General features: G+C 37.4%; 2 long non-coding RNA genes across 3 annotated transcripts; one reads left to right on the forward strand and one right to left on the reverse strand.

The window, feature by feature from the left end:
• The first annotated feature begins 1121 nt into the window (after positions 1-1121).
• Positions 1122-8235, forward strand: LOC129349072 (uncharacterized). 2 transcript variants are annotated; one of them, XR_008601918.1, is made up of 4 exons: positions 1122-1239; positions 2312-2412; positions 4268-6084; positions 6148-8235. It is a non-coding gene; the product is annotated as an uncharacterized LOC129349072 (long non-coding RNA). The 2 variants fall into 2 exon arrangements; XR_008601917.1 differs by having other exon boundaries at positions 4268-8235.
• Positions 8236-13745: 5510 nt separating this feature from the next.
• Positions 13746-15735, reverse strand: LOC129349071 (uncharacterized). Its single transcript, XR_008601916.1, has 3 exons — positions 15602-15735; positions 14989-15147; positions 13746-14053 (listed from the first exon to the last, which is right to left on the reverse strand). It is a non-coding gene; the product is annotated as an uncharacterized LOC129349071 (long non-coding RNA).
• Between the last annotated feature and the right edge of the window lie 6778 nt (positions 15736-22513).

Here is a 22513-nt window from a genome sequence, read left to right on the forward strand (position 1 = left end):
CACGTCTGGTAGCATCTCTGTCTGCTGTTGGCCTTGTTTTTGGAGTAAAACACGGTAAGAAGATAAATACTTGTAACGTTATTTTGTTGTACGTGAAGTCAGCGACTTGTGAAGAGTTGTGTTTTGTCGTGTTTGAGCAGTTGGTCCGGACGCGTTAGCTAGCTAAACGGCTAAGTTAGCTAGCGGGCTAATTAACACAGGTGGCTAACTTACCGCTGAACACGTGTTAGTTGCTGCCGCAGCTGTCCTCATTCTTAGAATGACCTTCTCAACCTATATTTCTCTGCTGTGTATTTTAGCTTTTAAAAAAGTTATTTTACTATAAGGTTAACTGAAACCCGTTGAGCTGCACTAAAGGTTAACATTCAGCTGGTTTGAATTAAACCGCCCTTAGCATTGCGCAACATTACCTCTCTGAATCTCCATATTTTCATTAAATTCCTTCTCTTTTCCACTGCTCAAGTTCAATCCAGTATATAAAATGACATTAATAGTGAATAAACTAACAACCAGCCATTGTATTTATTTATTACTGCATGTATTTGTAGTAAAACATGAGTTGAAACATCCTACTTTTGGATCTAGAATGCACAAGCCGTTCATTTTCAGTCACCTGACGAGTTAAACTCCCCTTTTTATGTGAGGTTGAAGCAGAAAGTCTGAGTTAACAAAGTTCTTTATAATTTGCGATACCTGTTATATCTGACTGAGGCTCAGAGATGAAAGTTTTCCGGGTTTTCCCCGGAAATCCGGGATTTCAAATTTTGTGAGTTCATTTCCGGGAATCTGGGAAAATTGATCGAAGTTTTCAGTGAAAATCAGAATTTGATTGATAGTATTCTTTTTGAAAATCTTATTCTTATCGCTAATGCGTTGTTTGTTGTTTATATTCCTGTACGGAGGCAGCCATTTTGAATCTCGTTCATTGACACGATTCCAATCTAATGCTGAATACATTGCTGCGAGAATTTGCGAGAGCGGATGCACTGAATAGCGCCAGTTTTGAGTACAAAGGAGAGATTAATCATTGAATAGCGCTCATTGAATAGACGACCTTTGCTTTTGTGTAAATGTAATGACCCGTACCTGTCAGGACAATGTTTAACCAGGTAGACAGGCACGCTGACGTGCGTGCTATAGACGCGACAGTCAAGAACGCGTTCCGGTGGTCGTGGTTAAAAGAGAAAGATACGAACGGCGATTTCTTGTCTGAATATATCAGGAAATTAGACAAACCAGGTACGTTTTTTTAAATTTTACAAAAATAGATATCAATATATTGATAGTTTACTGTGTCTTAAGGTTCCTGTCTTAATGATATTATAATATAATCCTTATAATAGATTAGTGACACATCTAGACTAGAGTATGAAATGATTAATATATGAAATATGGGGTACTAAACTACTGAATAGTTTACATTACTGAACATGCTAACAGGAATGTTTCCGCATTTTTATTAACATTTTCACAGTTTTGTGCTATTCTTTTAATGAGGGAAGGGGGTTATGAAATTCTGGGCTTGGCCCTTAGGGGAAGTTCTGCCGAAATTTTTTTCAGGTCAGGACTTGGAATATTTTTTTTCATTTTTTTTTTTGAATGAATATTATTTGTGCATGTTTTAGAAAAGAAAGATACCAACGACGATTTCTTGTCTGAATATGTCAGGAAATTAGACAAACTAGGAACTTTTTTTTTTTTTTTATTTTACAAAAATAGATAGACCTCAATTTTTTCATTTTTTTTTGAGTGAATAGATATCATTTGTGCATGCTTTTGATAAGATAGACTCCATTGAAGATCTATATTGTTTGGTCATTTTTAAATTTTTATCTTCATTGAATATTGCGTGGTCATTTTAATTTTTTATATATATTCTTATTGTTAATAAAGACTATAATGCTAATTTAAGTTAAGCTAAGTTAATTTAATTGTAACAATGACACTATTATAATTTATTATTCGGCACTCGCATAAGGCTGCCTTCGGCAGCCTCTTGGAGCACCTTCGGCGCTCACTTGGCAAAGTTGCTTAGAAAAAAAATTTTCAGGGTTTTTTGCCAACAGCCACTTTCATCTCTATGAGGCTTTAGTTTTTGTTGAGCTGATTTACACGTAGAAACTTTGTTAAGGAAAATTTCTCAGTAGCTCAGAGGACAGGCTGCTTTTTACACAACCTTGTAAGAGAATGTATGTCAATGTTTTCAGCAGAATTTAGAAACACAACACTTCCTAAACAGATATTTTGAGGCTGGGAGGTTGAACGTTTGAGAGTATATCTGTGTGTTTGTTTGTGGTCTTTCTGTTTCTAGGTGGAAGCTGAATTAGTGAGGATGACTCCTGCTCCTGTCATCTCTAAGCTCCTCACACATCTTTACCTGCACATGAGGAAAATCACTCCTGTAGAATGCAGGTATGTTTGTCATTATTATAAAAAGATGTTGCTTGGTGACCTGTCAGAAACCCATTATACAGAGTCAGCCAAAATAATGTTTACACACATCAGGAAAAGAAAAACTTGCATAAATGTTTCAATACCAAATTTATTCAGACATCACAAGATTAATAAAAGTTATCTTTGGCCTCTACAATTACAAGAGGTGCTCAAAGTGGTGGCCACTGGCTTCCAGACATTTCTGTTGTGTTGTAGACGTCACTTGTTGATGCTCCATTCATGAGGGTAGCGCCATCTGTTGGGAAAACATCGTACAACAGGACACAGAGTTATCGTGATTTGATCAAACTTAGAAAGAGGTTTCTATATGTGTAGAAGTACTTATACAAATGAAATATTTATAAAAGTTTTTCTTTTCCTGATGTGTGTATACATTATTTTGGCTGACTCTGAACTTAATGAGAACAAAACTGTCCTTTATTTGTTGCTCTGAAAGCTTCTTTAGTGAAAACCGGCTGGTGTTCTGCTTTGAAACAAACTGCTGTTGAGGTCTGTGTTTTTAGGTTTAACCCCACAGTTTCTGAATGAACTGATAGTTTGTTTTTTTTCCTGATTAATGTGGGCGTTATAATTGATGGTAACATTTACTGATCATATAATCAGCATGACAATATAACAGTAGAACATTCTGACCACCTGACTAATACTGTGTTGGTCCCTTTATGCTGCTAAAACTCCTCTGACCCAGTGGTTCATCAGAACCTCTGGGGATGTCCTGTGGATTCTGTGGATCCTGTGGGTTGCAGGGTGGGTCCTACCTAGACCAGGCTGATCCTGGACCATCCCACAGATGATCAATCAGATCTGGATGTGGGGAGTATGGAACCCAGGTGAACAGCTTAGCTCTGTCGTGTTCCTCGGACCACTCCTGTAGTAGCAGTTTTAGTTTGTCCTGCTGAGGGTGGCAGCTGGCATCAAGGACTGCTGTTGGCATGGAGACTAGGGGGTTGTTTGTCCTGCAGTGTTTAGGTGGTGGTACATGTCAAACATCCACATGAACGTCAAGGTTTCCAAGCAGAACGTTGCATTAGAACAAGATGATGGATGTTGTTCTCTTCAGCTGTCAGTGGTCAGAATGTTGTGGCTGATTGGTGGATCTGTCTGCCTTTACTCTGACATCCAGAGTTATACAAAAGTGGAGTATGTGTGCAGTGCAGAAGAGATTTACTTTATTGTATGCAGTTTTTTTGTTCTTTAAGGGAGAGCATTTTTTTATCCACCTGAAGAAGACCTAATCTTTCCCTTCAAAGGATAGTTAATTGTTACTATGGCTTCCATAGTGGTCCCATCAGAGAAAATCATATCCATATACAGATTTTTATTAATTCCAGGGCTGGTTCAGTAAAGATTATAATAATAACTACATCAGATAATTCTTGGTCGCAGTTGGAATTTTGCAGCCTGAGAGATGGTTGAGAAGGTTTGCAGTTCTTGTTTTAGCAAAATATGTTATAATAGATGAACTTTATTGTCATTGTACATGAAATTATCTGCAAACCAGCAAAGTGCATCAGTCTGAGGTATCTAAAAATAAATAAGTAAAGAAAAATGCTTCTAAAGCCAATAATAAACAGAATATTTTGAGGGAATATTCTAAAAAGGAAAGAAAAGCTCCATTCTCACTCCTCTCAGGATAAACTGTCATTAAAATTAACTTTAAATTTAGCTTCAACACAAGATAAAAACATTTACTTTCATTACTGATATTGTCAAGTTTTAATAAAGTTCATGCTACTTTTATAAAATGATGAAAGTGAATAAATTGTATTTCTGTGATCTGTGTTTGATTTCTGTCTTTTCTCCTGTCATCCAGATGTTCAGAGGGAGATGATGCCACATCTGGTCCAGCCGTTGGAAGGTCTTGGAAGTTCTCTGCATGGCCTCGACTGAAGATGGTCGTCTCACTGGATTTAAGGTTCAGATGCTCAGTAACAAACTCCACCAATGAGCCAACAGGGAAGCTTTAGGTTTATTAAATGTTGCTATGAAGGTTTTGCTGTTTTTCTTTGTGAATGCAATGTGCTCCAACTGAAACTTGAAGTAGAAGTAAATCCTTCCATCTGAAAGGATTTAGTTGCATTAATAACCTCATAACATTCTAATTTTTATTCCAGTCTTGGTTGGAAATGGAATCTCTGTATTGATTCAGGTAAAAACTGAACTTCACAGCATGTTGGAGCAAAACAACCAGATGAAAACTGTGATGGTGTTGGATTGTCAGACCGTAATGTTGCAGCTCAAAGCAGCTTTTCTATCTCAGTTCATTCTGACATTCAGCTATGAATCAACACAGCAGATGGTGATCCATGCTGTGGAAGTCTTACATCTCCTGATTTAATGGAGCTGCTTTGCACTTTTTACACTGTTTATTCGCCAACACTTTATTTAATAAAAGTCCCATCTAGTTTTTATGAGGAATGTGATGTTTTAATTTCTCTGTGAATAACTGCAGTCTAATGTAACAGCTGGAATTGTAACATCTGTCCTGATATTGATCATGAAGTATTGATCAGAATACTTATGGTCAGCAGTCATCCCTGAAGTTTTATATTAAAATCTTTACTTGTGTTGTGAACTTTGGTAAGAAGCAGAAACGTTAGCGTTGCCATGGATATAAGAGTGTTAAATTCTGTCCATGTTTCCATTTTGGGAAATGCAGTCCAGTTCCAGAATGTGGAGGAATTTAGTCTCACAATCACAGACAATAAATATTATCTGAAAGTCGGGTTATTGTTGTTTATCAGCACAATACAAAAAGATTAATGTTAGAAATATTCCAGTTAAGACTCTAGAATATCATGATTTATGTAAATTTACCTTAGTAATATGAATGTTCAGGTTAAGATTGTACAGTGATATTTATTATGTAAGTTTAGCTGATTAAAGTTTATGACTCTGCACTAAAATATTATTTAAATTGACATCATTATTATAATATTTAGGGTCAAACCCTATGGTATTGAGATTAAGAAATCAAATATTCTATAAAATGTAAATACACTGAACTCATTTGGATATATTTAAGTGAGACTCTACAATATTTGACACAAATCTGTCTAAATCAAAATTTTAATAATTTTCACACCAAACATTTACTGGACTGATTTAAATATTAAAATCACTCCTTTCTAATCCTCTGCTGTACGTTCAAACCTGAGGCCTTAAATAGAAACACACAAGTATCTGATTGAAGGAACTTCTGCAGAGTCCTGGTTCCAGAACATGATGATAGAATTATAGAAAAACTAAGCTGCCTGAGAGTTTACAGGTTTTTATGTTAGATTTCTTCAGTAATTTAATGAGCGTTATCAGCAATAATCAAGTGTTCATTTGATGAACTTGATTTCCTAAAACATACAGAATTGGAGCTCATATCTTTGGCAGCTGTAAAGTTTCTGCTCCTTCAAAGTTCACAACACAATGAATGAATTCCTAAAACACTCTCAATGCTGGAGAGCATTTGTGATGCTGAAGCAGTGACCAGTTTTTCTGTTTCTTCTCTGGAGATGCACAATGAGGGACGTCTGCAGAGACTGAGAAAGAGTCTCACCACATCCTGACATGAGGAAAAAGACTTTATTGAAGACTACAATGAGAAAAACTATCAGACAGCAGACGGCTGCATTCAAGGTGAGCTCTGAACATTTGATCTGGAACAGGAATTCAATAACGGCAGCATGAGCTTCATTTTAGTCTGTAGCTGCTGAATTCATGGATGAATCATCTGGCACTAGAGAGGAAGACCATCGAACATCCACGTCAGCTGATGGAGGTCCAAGAGTCTCACCTAACAACCAACCTACAGAGTGAAGACCCCGAATCTGATTGGACGGCCTCCTATTCAGCCACATGTGTGAACAAATGCCTCTAAGTTGATTTGTTTTCTAAAATAAATCTAGTTTGAGTCCTAATCTATGCCTGTGTGTTTGCTTCTTTACACTGCTGTTAACAGTTTAGGCTGTTACATTGTTCCAGATAAGACAAGTACAAGATTCTTCAGAGCCGTTCTACCACGAGCCTGACAGGAAGAACTCCAGCAGCTACTGAATGTTCCTGTGGTCCCCTCAAGGCTACAGGAGGAGTCCTACGAGGACGAGCTGGTCCACCTGATGGTGGCCAGTCGCTGCGGTTCAAAGCCAACACCGACTACGTGGACTTCTACTGGACCACATGGAGGCCTTCAAACCGGACCAACAAGTTCAGCGACTCCCCGACTCGTGGGTCTGAGGACGCCGCCGAGCCTCGGTCCAGCCGGCCTCTTGTCTGTGGGTGTTTGAGTGCTGAGAGGTTTGTGGATGCATGTGAACATGTCTGTGTTGAAACAGCAGCTTTTGACTCACTAACGCCGGGAAAAACCAAGAGCTCCTTTATTTGTGACTTCCACTAAAAAAACTGATGAAAATAAGTTTGCCAGGGTTCTGACTGATAACAGATTATTAAATAATGAAAATAATCATTTAAATATTACTTTAAACAATCCTTTTAGGTCTACATTTCCTTTACACTGACTTCTTGGTATATGTACAAGTATTTTGGGTGGAATATACCAATAAGCCTGATGTTCAAGGGTTCTTCTGGGAATATACCATTAAACCAACCTTTTCGGTAAATGTTCCAGGATGTTGGGTAGAATATACCATCAGATCAACCTTTTAGGTCCACATTGGAAGATTTTAGAGTAGAATATTACTCCAAACCATCCTTTAGGTCTACATTTAAGGTGGAATACTCCTTTACACCAAGATTTTTTGGTCTACATTGAAGGATTTTAGGTGGAATATTCCTTTGAATGAACTTTTTAAGTTTATGTTCAAGGATGTTGGGTGGAATATACCATCAGACCAACCTCCAAGGTCTACAGTAGTGAATTTTACTTGGAATATACCATTAAACTCACCTTTTAGGTCTACATTGGAGGATTTTAGGTGGAATTTTCTTCCAAACCGTCTTTTAGTCTACATTTAAGGATGTTTAGGATGGTATATTCTTCTGAACCAACTTCTCAGGTCTACATTTCAGGTGGAATATTCCTCCATACTAACTTTTTTGGTCTACATTGAAGGATTTTTTTCTAAACCACCCTTTCAGGTTTTACATGGAATATTCCATTTAACCAGCCCTTCAGGTCTCTTTGAGGATTTTGGATGGAATACTGGGTTAAACCAACATTTTAGGTGCATGTCCAAGGATTTTTGGTGGAATGTTCCTTTAAGGTGGATGTTTGAGGACCTTGTAGGTGGAATACTTCCTGAAACCAACCTTTTAGGTCAACATTCAAAGATTTAAGGTGGAATATTCCTTTAAATCAACCTAAATTTCATGTTTTGATCATTATCAAGTGAGAAACCTCAATCCGGACTCCTTATAATGACGTTTGAGATTTATGCTGCTGTTATTTGTTTAGTCCAGACTAAATGACGGAAATCCACAACTGTAATTTTATTTCAGGACTCGGTTATTAAATGTCAAAACAATCCATGTGACTCTAAAAACTCAACAGCTGTACAAACTCTAAGATTAAACTCTCCACAAGGATCCAAAATAAGTTGGACTTCTACATGAGAGCTTTAATTATTCTTCATCTACTTCCTGAAAAGTTTGGTCAATAAAAAAGACAAAAACTAATATTTTCAGCTGAACTAAAGACAGACTTTGTGATTTTTCTGCTCACATGTTGTGTTGTTGTAAACTTACTCTTTCAAATAAATAGCCTCTTAACCCCCTGGAAACCAGCGTTTGTCCTGTTTTTGTGTTGCTCCTCGGCGACCCTAGACAGCCGGGTCATAATGTTTTTTGAGCAACACACCATACTATGATGTTTTTACAATGAGGGTTCTACTATGAAACCAGTCTGACATGTTCAGGTGTTCTTTGTGTGAAAACTCAGAGTTCAGGTATCAGAAGGTGGTTTTCAACTTTCTTTGTTAACTTTCTGCCTCAACTTTAAACTAAATTTCCTTCACTAAGCCAGCCCTCTGGACTTCCAGTAAGCTGTGTTCCTATTGGCTGTCCAGGTGGCTGCTTGGTGTTATCAGGAACACCTGAGCAGCTCAGTGTCTTCCTGCTTTATTTAGCTGCAGCCAAACATTTCCTCTGCTTTTCTTCACCACTGAATCGGGTTTGGCTCCATTGCTTTAGTTTCTTCTTTAGGCGTTGGCTTGCAGCTTCCAGCAGTAAAATCATCTTTAATGTGTTTCTTGGTGTGTTTTAGGGCTTTGTACTGGATAGTTGTCTTGGTAAATGTGGTTCTTTAGCCACAGTTAGCACATGGTGCTAATGTGTGCTGTAATTAGTGGATTTGGTGCACCTGACTTGTGTCTTTATCTTGGCTGTAGTGAGTCTTTAGAGGTTTTTGGTCAGACACATTCTGTATTCTTGTTTGTGAACCAGCGTTGGTTGTCCAGAAGGTAAGAGTTCCTGTCCTGATTCTCTGTTCTCAGAGGTTCTCTGGTAGGCTGTAGGAGACTTTAGCGTTTGGGTTGTGCTAGTTTGGTTTTTGTACGGTTTCATTTGGACGACTATCTTGAGGCCTCCATGTGGTTTAGTGAGGTTTTCTGTAACAGTTCTACAAAGCAACCTGCAGCAGAAGAGACTTTGAGAGTTTTTAGGAAGTTCTGGAGACCAGACTTTAGAGCAGCAGAAACATTTGTCAGCAGTTTGAGCAGGAGAAGGTGAGCTTCAGAGTAGAAATGAGACAGAAACCTTCTTGACCCGTGTGGTGAGGTCCTGTACCAAGAGTCTGAGCAGGTTGTGAAGAGTCTGTAGTTCTTTGGTCTGAAAGCACAAGAAGAGTCGACTCGTTAAATGAGAAAACAGGAGATATTGTTGGTTCTTCTGTCACTCTGCAGTTTCCAGTTTCCTTAGACTGAATATCAAGTTTATATTTTAAATGATTTGCCATGTGAGCCCAAGAAGACTTCAATAAACTCCCTCCATCCCCTGGACACAACAGATTTTATTACCATGTTAAATCTTTTTTTAAAAAACATGTTTTTGAGTTTTAATCATAGTTTTAGCATAGTTTTTTTTTCTCTTTGCTTGTTTAGTTTTGTAATCTGTGTAAAAGGTGCTAAACAAATAAAGTTGAATTGATTAACTGACTAACTCGTGATTGTGACAACAGAAGTTTTTTCATTGTGATTTAAGGGTTTGTTTAATTTTTAAGGTTGGGGTTAAAATCTTGACAGAAAAAAAGAATAAAGAATTAAACTGCATTAAAAAAGCAATTAAATCAAAGGAAAAAAGCATTTAATACAATAAAACTTAAAAAGAAAATTGAACATTAATTACAATTAATTTATATTAAGCATTATATTAATTAGGTAATTAAACAGAAGATACAAAACATGTAATTATGAAATTAAACAAAATGTTTAAACAAACATTAAAGATGAAATATTGTAGATAATTAAACATTGAAAAAAATACAATTAAGCAAGAAGAATATTAAACATTTTTAAAAATACAAAACATTTAATTAGATTATTAAACATTTAAAAGACAAAACATTTAATTAAAAAATTAAATGTTTAATTAGAAAATTAAATGTTAAAGACAACAAAACTTGAAATAGGAATTAAACAGAAAATACAATGAAGCATTTAAAAGAAAATTAAACATTAAAAGGTGGTAAAACATTGAAAAAGAAAAACCTTAAAGATTTAATCTTTGGGAAAGAAAAGGAAATTTTTCAAACAAGCCGATAAAACATTTGAAAAAACAACAATTAAACATTAAAAAAACAAAACATTTCAAAATCAAATCAGACATTAGAAAAGAACAAAGCGTTTTCTGGTCTGAAATGAAAACATCAAGTTGTTTCTTCAAACGTTTCCCCTTTCTATGTTCTTGGTTTGATTGTGGACAGATTTACTAAGAACTCATTTCAGAAAACTGCTTTCCAGATAAAGTATACTAGTAGTTGAAGGCATGGATCAAACTAATGTTACCTTCTGATCTCCACAAACTTTACTGTTCAGTGAAGAGAATCAAAGTTTGTTGAGGATTTCTAAAGAACCCACAGGTGAAGGTCTGAGAAGGATTCAGATGGATGGTCTAAATGTGAAATCAAGACTCATGGTCACAAGTTTTAAGGCTTCTGTTAACCAGAAAGTTCAAACTAACAGAGAAGTACTGAGAAACTTTTAAAACTTCAGTCCTCAGACTGTCTAAAGGTTCAAACTAACAGAGAACTACTCAAGAACTTTTAGGATTTCAGCCCTCAGACTGTCTGAAGGTTCAAACTAACAGAGAACTACTCAAGAACTTCTAGGTTTTCAGTCCTCAGACTGTCTAAAGGTTCAAACTAACAGAGAAGTACTGAGAAACTTTTAAAACTTCAGTCCTCAGACTGTCTGAAGGTTCAAACTAACAGAGAACTGCTCAAGAACTTCTAAGATTTCAGTCCTCGGACTGTGAAGGTTCAAACGAACAGAGAACTACTGTGGGACTTTTAAGATTTCAGTCCTCAGACTGTGGTAAGGTTCAAACTAACAGAGAACTACTCAGGAACTTAGAAGATATCAGTCCTTGGACTGTCTGAAAGTTAAATCTAACAGAGAACTAGTGTGGGACTTAGAAAATTTCAGCCCTCAGACTGTGTGAAAGCTCAGGTCCTGAGGACTCGGGAGGTGTGGAGGCTTGGAAAGTCTTGGAACTGAGGGTTCAACCCTCCAGCACAAAGGCTGAAGTCCAGCCTCCTGAGAAAAACGGTCGAGTCGAGACTCGAGTAAAAAAACGACAAAAAATAGATGATAAATGCGCAAAAAAAAGAAGAATTAGTATCTGAGCGAGTAGCTCAGGAGGATAAGAGACAGACTACAGACTGGAAGGTCGCAGGTTCAAGACCCACCACTGGCATTTTCTTTCTTTGTCTTTGTCAGAATTTTGAGAAAATTTAAGAAGGGTCTGGTCTTGAACCAGCGACCTGCAGCTCCACAGGCAAATCCTTAACTCACTGAGCTACAGATCAGATGAAAAGAAATAATTTCGTCGTCCCTTTGACATCGTAGTTTCCAAGTGACCACATGGGTGGAGCCAAGGCGGAGTCTGGGTGGAGTCAGGGCAGAGAGTAGGCGGGGAGGTGGGTGGTGGCCTCCCCCCCTCTACTCCCCCACCACCCACCACACCTTCCCCCGCCCGACGAGTTCTTCGAGTCTCCACGAGTTCTTCAAGTCTCCACAGGTTTTCCCCAGTTTCTGGAGTTTCCATGAGGTCGGAGGCAGAACAACTTGTCATGAAGAGGTGTTGAAGTCGGCCAGGATGGAGTGACTTTTTACAGCGACTAGAAGGAAGACCACTAGAAGAGCAGGTCTTTAACCACCATCCATAAAATCCATGGAGTCGGCTCCAGAGAAATGAAGGGAGGTCAACTTTTATCAACCTCCATCCAGATGTTCAACTTCATATCTTTACTCGGACATTTTTAGCACCACAAACCTTTAGTATCACACTTTATTATCATTTATTAGGACTTTAATGGAATCCAGCGGCAGATTTAGTTTTTATTGACAAACTTTATTCTTGTCGTCATGGGACTGCAGTATTTAAAACTCTTCCTTCTATTTCACCTCATGTTTATTAGTTTTAGTGGAGAAACTTATTTTAATTGTCCATTAGTCTCTTAAAAACCAAATAATAAATTGGATTAGTCAAGAGCTTTACATTTCTTACTTTGTCATATTTTAAATATGACAAAAAAATATAAAAATAAAGTGTCTTGAGACTATTTGACATGTAATTGGCATTATATAAATAAAATTGAATTAAAATTGGATGTATCTTGTAATGTTGGAGTAATTCATCCATATATGTTGGAAAACACATTTTCTTTCTCCATTAATCTGTTGTTTTCTCCACTAATTCATTTCTTGTTTTGCTTTATAAAATGTCAAACCCAAATATATTCAGTTTACTGTCATAAAAACCAAAAAGATTTACATTCATGATGCAGGAATCAGGCAGTTTTTCACTTTTTATCTTAGTTTAGTCAGAAAGCTAGTTGATAATGTGTGAATTGTTGCAGCTTGTGAGCCGTAAAAGGTTTTAATCTTTGGGGCCGAGTGTCAAAAAACATTTAGAAACCAACATCAACAAAACACTCAACAAAGATTTGAACATCATTAAAGGGAAATCCAACTTTTGCATGACAGTGTCTAATTAAAGGACATTTATTTCCAACGTAAATGTGTGATATTCATCCTCTGGAGCTTTCTCTTCACATCGTCTTCCACCTGGACTGGTTTGGTTGGGAGCATGTGGAACAAACATTTGAAAAACTGCACTTTAACATCAATGAATGACACTGAAGTTTAATCTCTACATAAATGAGACTGAGTCTGGATGTGCTGCTCTGTCATTAACTCCTAAGTTTAGGGAAAGTTCAAACAAAAGAGGACAGTTCAGAGAAGACTTGAGAATGAGCTTATTTTGAACAAATATCTCAGACTTTCTGAGCTTCAGCACCTACAGCAAGATATTTTAACAACAAGCAACTCAAGAGATCCAGAAGTTGGAGAGAGTTAGCTTTAGCTGAGCCAAAGAACATGTGGGATGCTAACCTAGCAAACATTTCAGACTTTTCTCTGTGAATTCTGGGAAATAATCTCCTATTTAATGACAGAGCTACACATCTTAACTCAGTCTCATGAAAACAGACTCCAATTCAGTGTCATCTATCCATATTAAAGTGCAGTTACCCAAAATGTTTGCTGCATGAGCTCCAACAAAACCTGTCCAGGTAGAAGGCCACTTTGACAAACAAGAAGTGGAAGAAACCAAGCAGATTTATAGAAGGGGGAACCAGACTGTACTAAGTGTGGTCGAAAATGGAGGGGTGTTTTGTGGGTTTTTAAGGCTGATAATGATTATTAGTGAGACATTTGGAGTAGATATTCATTTGCAGTAAATGAAAGTATTTAAAATCTTGGAGTTAAACTTAGAAGAACACAAACTCTAACAGAAAACTTTGTTGATACGTTTTTGTTTTGTTTACAGATGTTAAGTTAAAGTAGTTTTATTCATGACGTATAACCAATCAAAGCACTCCAGAAGAGAGAGCGACCACAGGTAGAAAAAGGTTCAGAGCCAAAGTAGCGGCATTTTTAAATGTATTTATTACTGTAAATCAGCAAAAAATAAAATACTGATAATCCGTAAATCAGTCAGCCCACAATTACTACAATTCTACAATGTATGTCTCTTTCCTTTGACTTGTTATTTGTACAATATACGATGTATATGATGACGTTTTTTCATACCAAAGGCTATACTATGATGTTTTCTCAGAGACATACGATGCTGCTCTGGTTGTTCTGGCTCTGGGCCACTGCATTCCTCCTCTGTTGTTTTCTGGATTGTACTCAGCTGCATGCCTTCGTCCACCCGGCCTCCGTTGACTCGTCCCGCCTGCCGTCTCTGGAGCTGAAGCTGGACTGGAACAGACCAAAGTACAGTCCAATCACGATGCCAGCTGCCTCTCAAAAGGCTCCTTCATCTGGCAGGTGGCGGAACTTCTTCTGAGGGGAAGCTGAGCTGGCCCGGCAGAACTTTGGAGATGTGTTCCAGTGGTTGGTGGATGTGTGGGGAGATGGAGAGGGACCTTTGACTTGTTCACAAAGGAAAACAGGGAACCCACTGGTAGTTTTAGTTTAGGGTGCTACTGCGGTGTGTTTTTGGGCTTGAAGAGGTGAACAGGAAGAGGTTTCTTTCGTATTGATTATCTTTTACTTTGTTCCTGGTTGGAATACCCATCACTGTCAACATGAAGTTCACTTTTAGTTCTGTTTATTTATTTTTATTTTACTATCACCCATTTGCTTTTAACCCCTCACATTTTGTGTTGTTTACTTACTCTTTCAAATAAATACTCGTCTAACCCTCTGGAAACCAGCGTTTGGACTGTTTTTGTGTTGCTCCTCACCTACTGACAGCTGTGGACTAAAGGCTATACTGTGACGTTTTTAGAGCGACATGCTATACTATGATGTTTGTTGGGTGACACGCTATACTATAGGCTTTTTAAATTGACATATTACTGTGACGGTTTTTTTGTTTTAGTTTTTTTTGGGTTTTTTTAGCAACATATAAGAATTCTAACAGTTTTAAAAGTTACTATACTTTTACTTGTGCAATGAAATTATTATTCTATGGCATTTTTTAGATGACATATTATACTCTGATGTTTTCTTGAATTACATACTATTTTGACAATATACTGCACTATGACATTTTTTGAACCACATATCATACATGACAATTTTAGACAACATCCTATCATTTTGCGCTTTTTGAACCACATAATAATCTATGTTTTGTTTTTTTTTCTTGCCAACATGCTGTACTATGAACTACAGGCCATACTATGTTATTCTTGAAAAGTATACTATACTTTGACATTTTCTGAACTACGTCCTATACTATGGCGTTATACACAGAGTGCTTTGGTTACATGTTGATTTATAATCTAGATTTTTTTCTGTTTTGTTTTTTGACAGGATTACCACAGACCTGACCATGAACACCGTCAACACCGACCTGAGGGAGACGCTGCCTAAGATCTCAAGGCTGCTTGGTCGTGGTCTTTCTGGCACGTACTCTTCCAAGATGAGCCGGGAAGTTTAACACTGATGGAATGACACCAGGTCTAAGCCGACAAACTTCCACTTCCTCCTCAACCCATAGTCTCTGGGAAACCTACATGGACTAAGAAAAGTAGACAGAGAAGTAATTAAGTCTGTACACAACATATTAAAAAGAAATCATGCTAATATATTAAGTACAAAGAAGCAAATTCGCCAATATACTGGAGACCAGAGCTATTTAATTTGATAAGTATAACCTTCTTTAGTAACATTTCATTTATTTGAGAGCAGTCCTGAAGAACTGCCTGTAATCCCAATCATAAAATGGGTTTGGAGGAAGAACATAGATGGTAATCTGGATATACATGAGTTAGGCTTTATAACTACTATTGGTAGTATTGGTGGTAGTAATAGAAATGTGACTACTACTAGTAGTAGTGGTCTTACACTGACTACTGCTGCTGATACTGGCACTGCTCCTACAACTTGTAATACTATTACTACTCATAGACTGGAAGCTCTCAACAACATTTCATAATGAAAAAAGAGCCAAAAACTATTCTTACCTATGAAAAGTCATTCCAAGTTTCCTTGTCTCAATCGTACGACGCAGTGTGTAACTGTATGCAGCACAGTGAGCCGGCATACTTGTTTTTTCCGTTTTCACGCCGTCTACATCTACGGAATGCACTGAAACTTTGCACCCACTAGCTTAGCCTCGCCGTAGGACGCAGCTCAAAGGGGCGTGTCCTAACTACTCATTCAAATCTATGAGAACAACGGTGGCTGCACATAAGGACACCTGACGTTGATTAGCTGCGTAAATACCATTATATACAATCTATGGTAAATACGTATGTGAATCGCATCATTGGCTGCAGCAGCCAGTCACCGGTCACTCACTGACTCACATTGAAAAATAGCACAGAATGAATTGTTACGTGTTTATTTTATTTACAATTCAGGTTGGATTTTTTTTTTTTGTGTGCAGCGCAGATTTTCTGTGTGCGAAGACCGTGTCAGCAGTGCGCAATTTCGCACGTGTGCAGCTTAGAGGGAACAGTAATTGTATGAAGCTTTTAGAGCGACATGCTATGCTATTACGTTTTTTGGGCGACGTGCTATACTGTGACGTTTCAAGAGCGACATGCTATACGATGACATTTTTTGGACAACAGACTATACTCTGACATTTTTGGGTGACATGCTATAATATGACGTTTTTTGAACGGCATGCTATGCTATGTCGTTTTTTGGGCGACATGCTATACTATGACATTTTTTGGGCGACATGCCATACTATGACGTTTTTTGGGCGAAATGCTGTATTATGAAGTTTTTAGAGCGACATGCTATACTATGACGTTTTCAGAGCGACATGCCATACGATGACGTTTCCAGAGCGACATGCTATACTATGTCGTTTTTAGAGTGACATGCCATATTATGACATTTTTACAACGACATGCTATACTATGAGGTTTTTTGGGTCACATGCTATACTATGACGTTTTGAGAGCAACATGCTGTACTATGACGTTTTTAGAGCGACATGCTATACTATGACGTTTGTAGAGCAACATGCTATACTATGACGTTTTAAGAGCGACATGCTGTACTATGATGCTCTTTGGACGACATGCTACACTATGACGTGTTTTGGACCAAAGGCTCTACTATGACGTTTTTAGAGTGACATGCTATACTATGACATTTTGAGAGCAACATGCTGTACTATGACGTTTTTAGAGCAACATGCTATACGATGACATTTTTAGAGCGACATGCTATACTATGACATTTTTAGAGCGACATGCTATACAATGATGTCTTTAGAGGGACATGCTATACTATGACGTTTGTAGAGCGACATGCTAAACTATGACATTTTTAGAGCGACATGCTATACTATGACGTTTGTTGAGCGACATGCTATACTATGACGCTTTCAGAGCGACATGCTATACTATGACGCTTTCGGAGCGACATGCTATACTATGACGTTTTTAGGACCAAAGGCTATACTATGACGTTTTTAGAGCGACATCTGATAATATGACATTTTTAGAGCGACATGCTATACTGTGACATTTCAAGAACGACATGCTATACGATGACGTTTTTTTGAACATGCTATACTATGACGTTTTTAGAGCGACATGCTAAGCTATGACGTTTTTAGAGCGACATGCTAAGCTATGACGTTTTAAGAGCGACATGCTATACTATGACGGTTTTTGGGCAACATGCTATTCTATGATGTTTTTAGAGTGACATGCTATGATGTTTTTTGGGTCACATGCTATACTATGACGTTTTGAGAGCAACATGCTGTACTATGACGTTTTTAGAGCGACATGCTATACTATGACGTTTGTAGAGCAACATGCTATACTATGACGTTTTAAGAGCGACATGCTGTACTATGATGCTCTTTGGACGACATGCTATACTATGACGTGTTTTGGACCAAAGGCTCTACTATGACGTTTTTAGAGTGACATGCTATACTATGACGTTTTTTTGGGTCACATGCTATACTATGACATTTTGAGAGCAACATGCTATACTATGACGTTTTTTGAGTGACATGCTGTACTATGACATTTTTAGAGAAACATGATGTACTATGACACTTTTAGAGCGACATGCTATACTAGGACGTTTTTTGGGCGACATGCTATACTATGACGTTTTTTGGACCAAAGGCCATTATATGACGTTTTTAGAGCAACATGGTAAACTATGACATTTGTTGGGCGACACGCTATACTATAAGCTTTTTAAATTGACAAATTACTATGACGTTTTTTTTTTTGTTTTAGTTATTTTTGTTTTTTACCATCATATAAGAAGTAGAACAGTTTTAAAAATTACTATACTTTCACTTGTGCAATGAAATATTATTCTTTGGCATTTTTTAGACGACATATACTCTGATGTTTTCTTGAAAAACATACTATTCTGAAAATATACTGCACTATGACATTTTTTGAACCACATATCATACATGACAATTTTAGGCAACATCCTATCATTTTGCACTTTTTGAACCACATAATAATCAGTTGGGGTTTTTTGCCAACATGCTATGCTATGAACTACAGGCCATACTATGTTATTCTTGAAAAGTATACTATACTTTGACATTTTCTGAACTACATCCTATACTATGGTGTTATACACAAAGTGCTTTGGTTACATGTTGATTTATAATCTAGATTTTTTTCTGTTTTGTTTTTTGACGGGATTACCACAGACCTGACCATGAACACCGTTGACACCCACCTGAGGGAGACGCTGCCTAAGATTTCAAGGCTGCTTGGTCGTGGTCTTTCTGGTCCTGCTCCAGAACACCTTCATCAACTACGTCTTCTTTTGAAGAGGCCCTCGGATGCTGCAATCTCTGACCTTAAGGAGGAGCTGCTACTTTCATTCTGTAACGAGACGGCGGTTATTTTAAAGCCCCAGCTCCTGGCGGCTTTGAGTGAAAATTTAACATCCATCAAAACGGAACTACAGACAGTTAAATCTGAGCTGTTGGTCAGTATTTCAAACATCAAGTCCGACCCGGCTGCCGTAAAGCACGCTGTGGGTGAAACGGAAACTTCACTCTCCACATCACTGACGACATCGTCACACTCCAAAGCAGGGCACCTGTCTGCTGAACTTTTAAAAGTGGACTATAAATGTGAAGAATGTGAGCAGCAGCAGCCTGTGAGCAGCGGAACAGATGTGATCAGATAGACGTCATTTTCTTTTTTCTTTTCTTTCTGGTTGACTTGATGCTGTCAGATGCAGATGTTGGAGCTGATTCTGATCTTTCAGGTTAAAAAAGCTGCTTTTCCTTCACAGACTTTTCAGGAAATTATTCTCTCAGGTTTTCTCTGCTATTTATATTTTTATTATCTGTGATTATTTCATTATTTCTTTATTGTAAAAATAAAGTTTGAGGGATAAATACTCATTTAGTTATTTTATTCCTGAAATCTTTGATGTAGCAGAACTAAACTTCCATTTTCCTTCTGGTACTTCTGATACTAGAACTAAACGTATCTTCAACACGGATCATCTGCTTTTAATGAATCAGCAGCAACATCACAACAACAAATGAGACAATTTTCAACAAATTAATGAAACTAATGTCATTTAAAACTATCAGAGTCTGTTTTAGTGTCAAATTAAAGCTGATTACTGACAACTAGAACATTAACGTTACTGTTTTAATCATATTTAAGTTTCCTGAACGTTACATTAATGTCAACCAGCCACAGTTTCATGAACTTAATGAACCACATTACAGGAACACAACACACTTCAGCTGTTTACATGAAACTCAACACATTAGCTTGATGCTACATTAGCTTTAATCAGGCTACAACTGAGCAGCTAGCTCGGTTAGCATCGCTAACATTAAAGCTAATATTTACTATGCTAACTTTCTTCTCTGGTCAACACACACTGAAACAAACTCCACCAACATCTGGAGTGCATGGCACACATTACATCTGACACTAAAGCTGCATATAAAGTGCATTAAAAGCGGCACCGATACGAAAATAAACATTTACTTACCCAAATATTAGAGTCCTATCTAGGGTTGCCACCTTTCAGAAATGAAAATAAAGGACGCCCACCATGGTCCTCGGGGCCACAGTTCAGTAAAGTTGGAAAGATATTCACAGATTCAGACTTCCAGCATCAATAACTCATTAGATATATGTTGTGAAAACATAAACGATGCCTCTTTCCCATCATTGTAAGGTAGACAATGTGCTCCAAGCCCAGTTTTATCAACAGTAGCTGTCTTTCAAGTTGCAGGAACAACATTGGTGTCAACAGGAGCCAGTTGAAGGCTGCAGTGATTTTGGTGACACTACAGAGTACAAGATTTAGGTTATTGAATTTTTGTGTCTCTCTTTGCTGTTGCAGCGGTTCTGCAGACAGTTCCTGTGTATTCGTCACACAGCCGGCTGCATATAGACATCAATGTTATTTGTGCAGCTTGAAAGACAGCTACTGTTGATAAAACTGGCCTTGTAGCACATTGTCTGCCTTACAATGATGGAAAAGAGGCAGTTTATGTTTTGATAACCTATATCTAATGAGTTCTTGATGTCAGAAGTCTGAATCTGTGAATATCTTTCCAACTTTACTGAACCCGGGGCCACTACCACCTAAGGAGTGATATATTCAATTTTGAAAAAAGCATTTAGCCATACTTAAAGCTTTAAGTGCTTTATTAACACGAAACTAAGAATTTTGTATTGTTTTATGATCCCAGGTTCTGCCTGAACAGAAGTGGCATCATTTTAAACTGTGAAACCATACTAATGAAATAAAATGTAATGAGCAACCAGTGTGCAAAAACATAAACAACTGAATGCAGAATACTGGACAAAGAAATTCTCTACAGACATTTTTTTCATTTAAATGTAAATCTTAAAACAGTTAATGCATTAACTTATTTATGTGTGTATGCATGTATTTGTTGATTTATTTAGTGCTGTTAGCATATCAGAGTTCTGAGCTTTTCTTTAGATAGGCAAAGGCCATTTATTGATTACATATTGGTCATTATATAAACGTTAATTAAAAACTAAAAGGCATTAAAAAATACTAAACAACTTAAGTATTTATTGAGTCATTAAAATACTGTAGAGTCTATGACCACATCAGCATGATTATAAGCATTCTCTGGTAAATTAACAACCAGATACTGATGTCTCTTACCATATGGACTTCAGGAGATGATTAGATGATGATAAACTGTGACCTGCTGGTTGGGTTCTCTCTGTTCTCATGCTTTTTACATGTTGGTCTCCTGATGCTGCTTTACTTCAGCCAGTCCATGAGCAACACAAAACACAGTTTGCCTTGTTCTCATTGCCAGGGGTTCCACTCTTCCCACTCACGTCTGTACATTTGCAAACGTTTTTGCTTCTGTGGACGTGGTGGAGTTTCGGGTGCAGCGTGATCTGCTGGACCTCGCATCGGGTCCTCGCTACGTGGGTCCTACGAAGTTTAAATTGGCTGCCCTTAGTATTTCCTGTGTTTTATTTTGTTCCTTATGCAGTTTTGATGAGTGTCTGACAGACGTGTATGGGACGTTTATGAAAATACGGAACAATTTGCGTCCCGTATTGATTCAATACGGGACGCAACAATTAATTGTCAAATAAAGGACGATTCGGTATTTTAAGGGACGGGTGGCAACCCTAGTCCTATCAGTGTCTGCTGGTAGAATCAGCCGAAGGTAGAAAACTGGTTAAAACAAGCCAACGGGCAGGAAAACTGTCTGTGGAAAATGTTCTGCTGCTGCACCGATAAATAAACGAACAGTTATTATATCAGAATTAATCCAAACGAGGAGAGCAGAGTCTCTGCTGCCTCCTCCATAGGACCTGTCAATCATTCCAGACCGGACTGTCAATCAAGTAGCCCCGCCCCCTGGTTTCGCAAAACTTTAACGCTCTAAAAAAAAATCAATATTGTTTTATTTTAAGATCGGCCACCTTATCTCTCATTTTGACCATGAAAACTCACGAAAAAAAATATATGTACAGTCTCTGCACCGTACTCTGTTTGGCTCCACACTTGCTGATGACCACTTCCGGTCTCAGAAAATGATAAAACGGACCTTTTTTCGTTTCTGTCACTTACTGATTTTACTTTCTTGTTATTCTAAATATAAAACGAAAATCAAAGCATTTAAAAAAAAAAAAACGTATATCCTTTTTGATCATGAAAAGGAAAAACGCCTTGTATTTCAATTTTAATTTTTGTATTTTAAAACGAAAATCAAATAACCACTCGTTTTTTGTTTTTCAATACCCGTTTCAGAACGGAAAATCCAATTACCAGATCCGTACACGGACCAAAAATGGTACATATTTCACTCAATGTCACTCAGTTTGCAATAACAGAAAAGAAAAGGACTAAGTAGCCAATGAGCAAAGAATCAGCAAACTGTGTACTCTGAACCAGTTTCTACTCTCAGAGCGATGACATGTTTGAGAACTTCGTTAATGTCACAAATTGTTGGTCAGGATTAGTTGTTAATAAACAATTAATGAATTCTGTGTTAATTTGAAACTCCTGTGACACAACAGCCCATAATTTGGCCGTTCTCATTTAAACTATCAGAAGTCAAATTTAATATATTACCCCGAGCTATATTCACATTTTTTATGGAATATTAACAAAGCTGCACAATAAAATACTCTATAATATGTTACACAACTATCTTTAATCTTTTGTCACTTATTGTATCACAGGAAATGCATTTCTATGTGAGGTAAAGGATTGGTCACATAATAAGCCCTATATAAACACTACACTGAAAAAAGAAATTCTGCCTGTTGGACTAATTCTTGCTTGTGTACAATAATCTTGAAAGCAAAAATCTGCAGTGTCTTTGTCAGCAGAGGTGCCATTTGTGTAGTCATAGACTGGGCCTTGAAGAGCAAACTAAACTA

Source organism: Amphiprion ocellaris, chromosome 6, assembly GCF_022539595.1.
Source record: "Amphiprion ocellaris isolate individual 3 ecotype Okinawa chromosome 6, ASM2253959v1, whole genome shotgun sequence".
Lineage (NCBI taxonomy): Eukaryota > Metazoa > Chordata > Actinopteri > Pomacentridae > Amphiprion > Amphiprion ocellaris.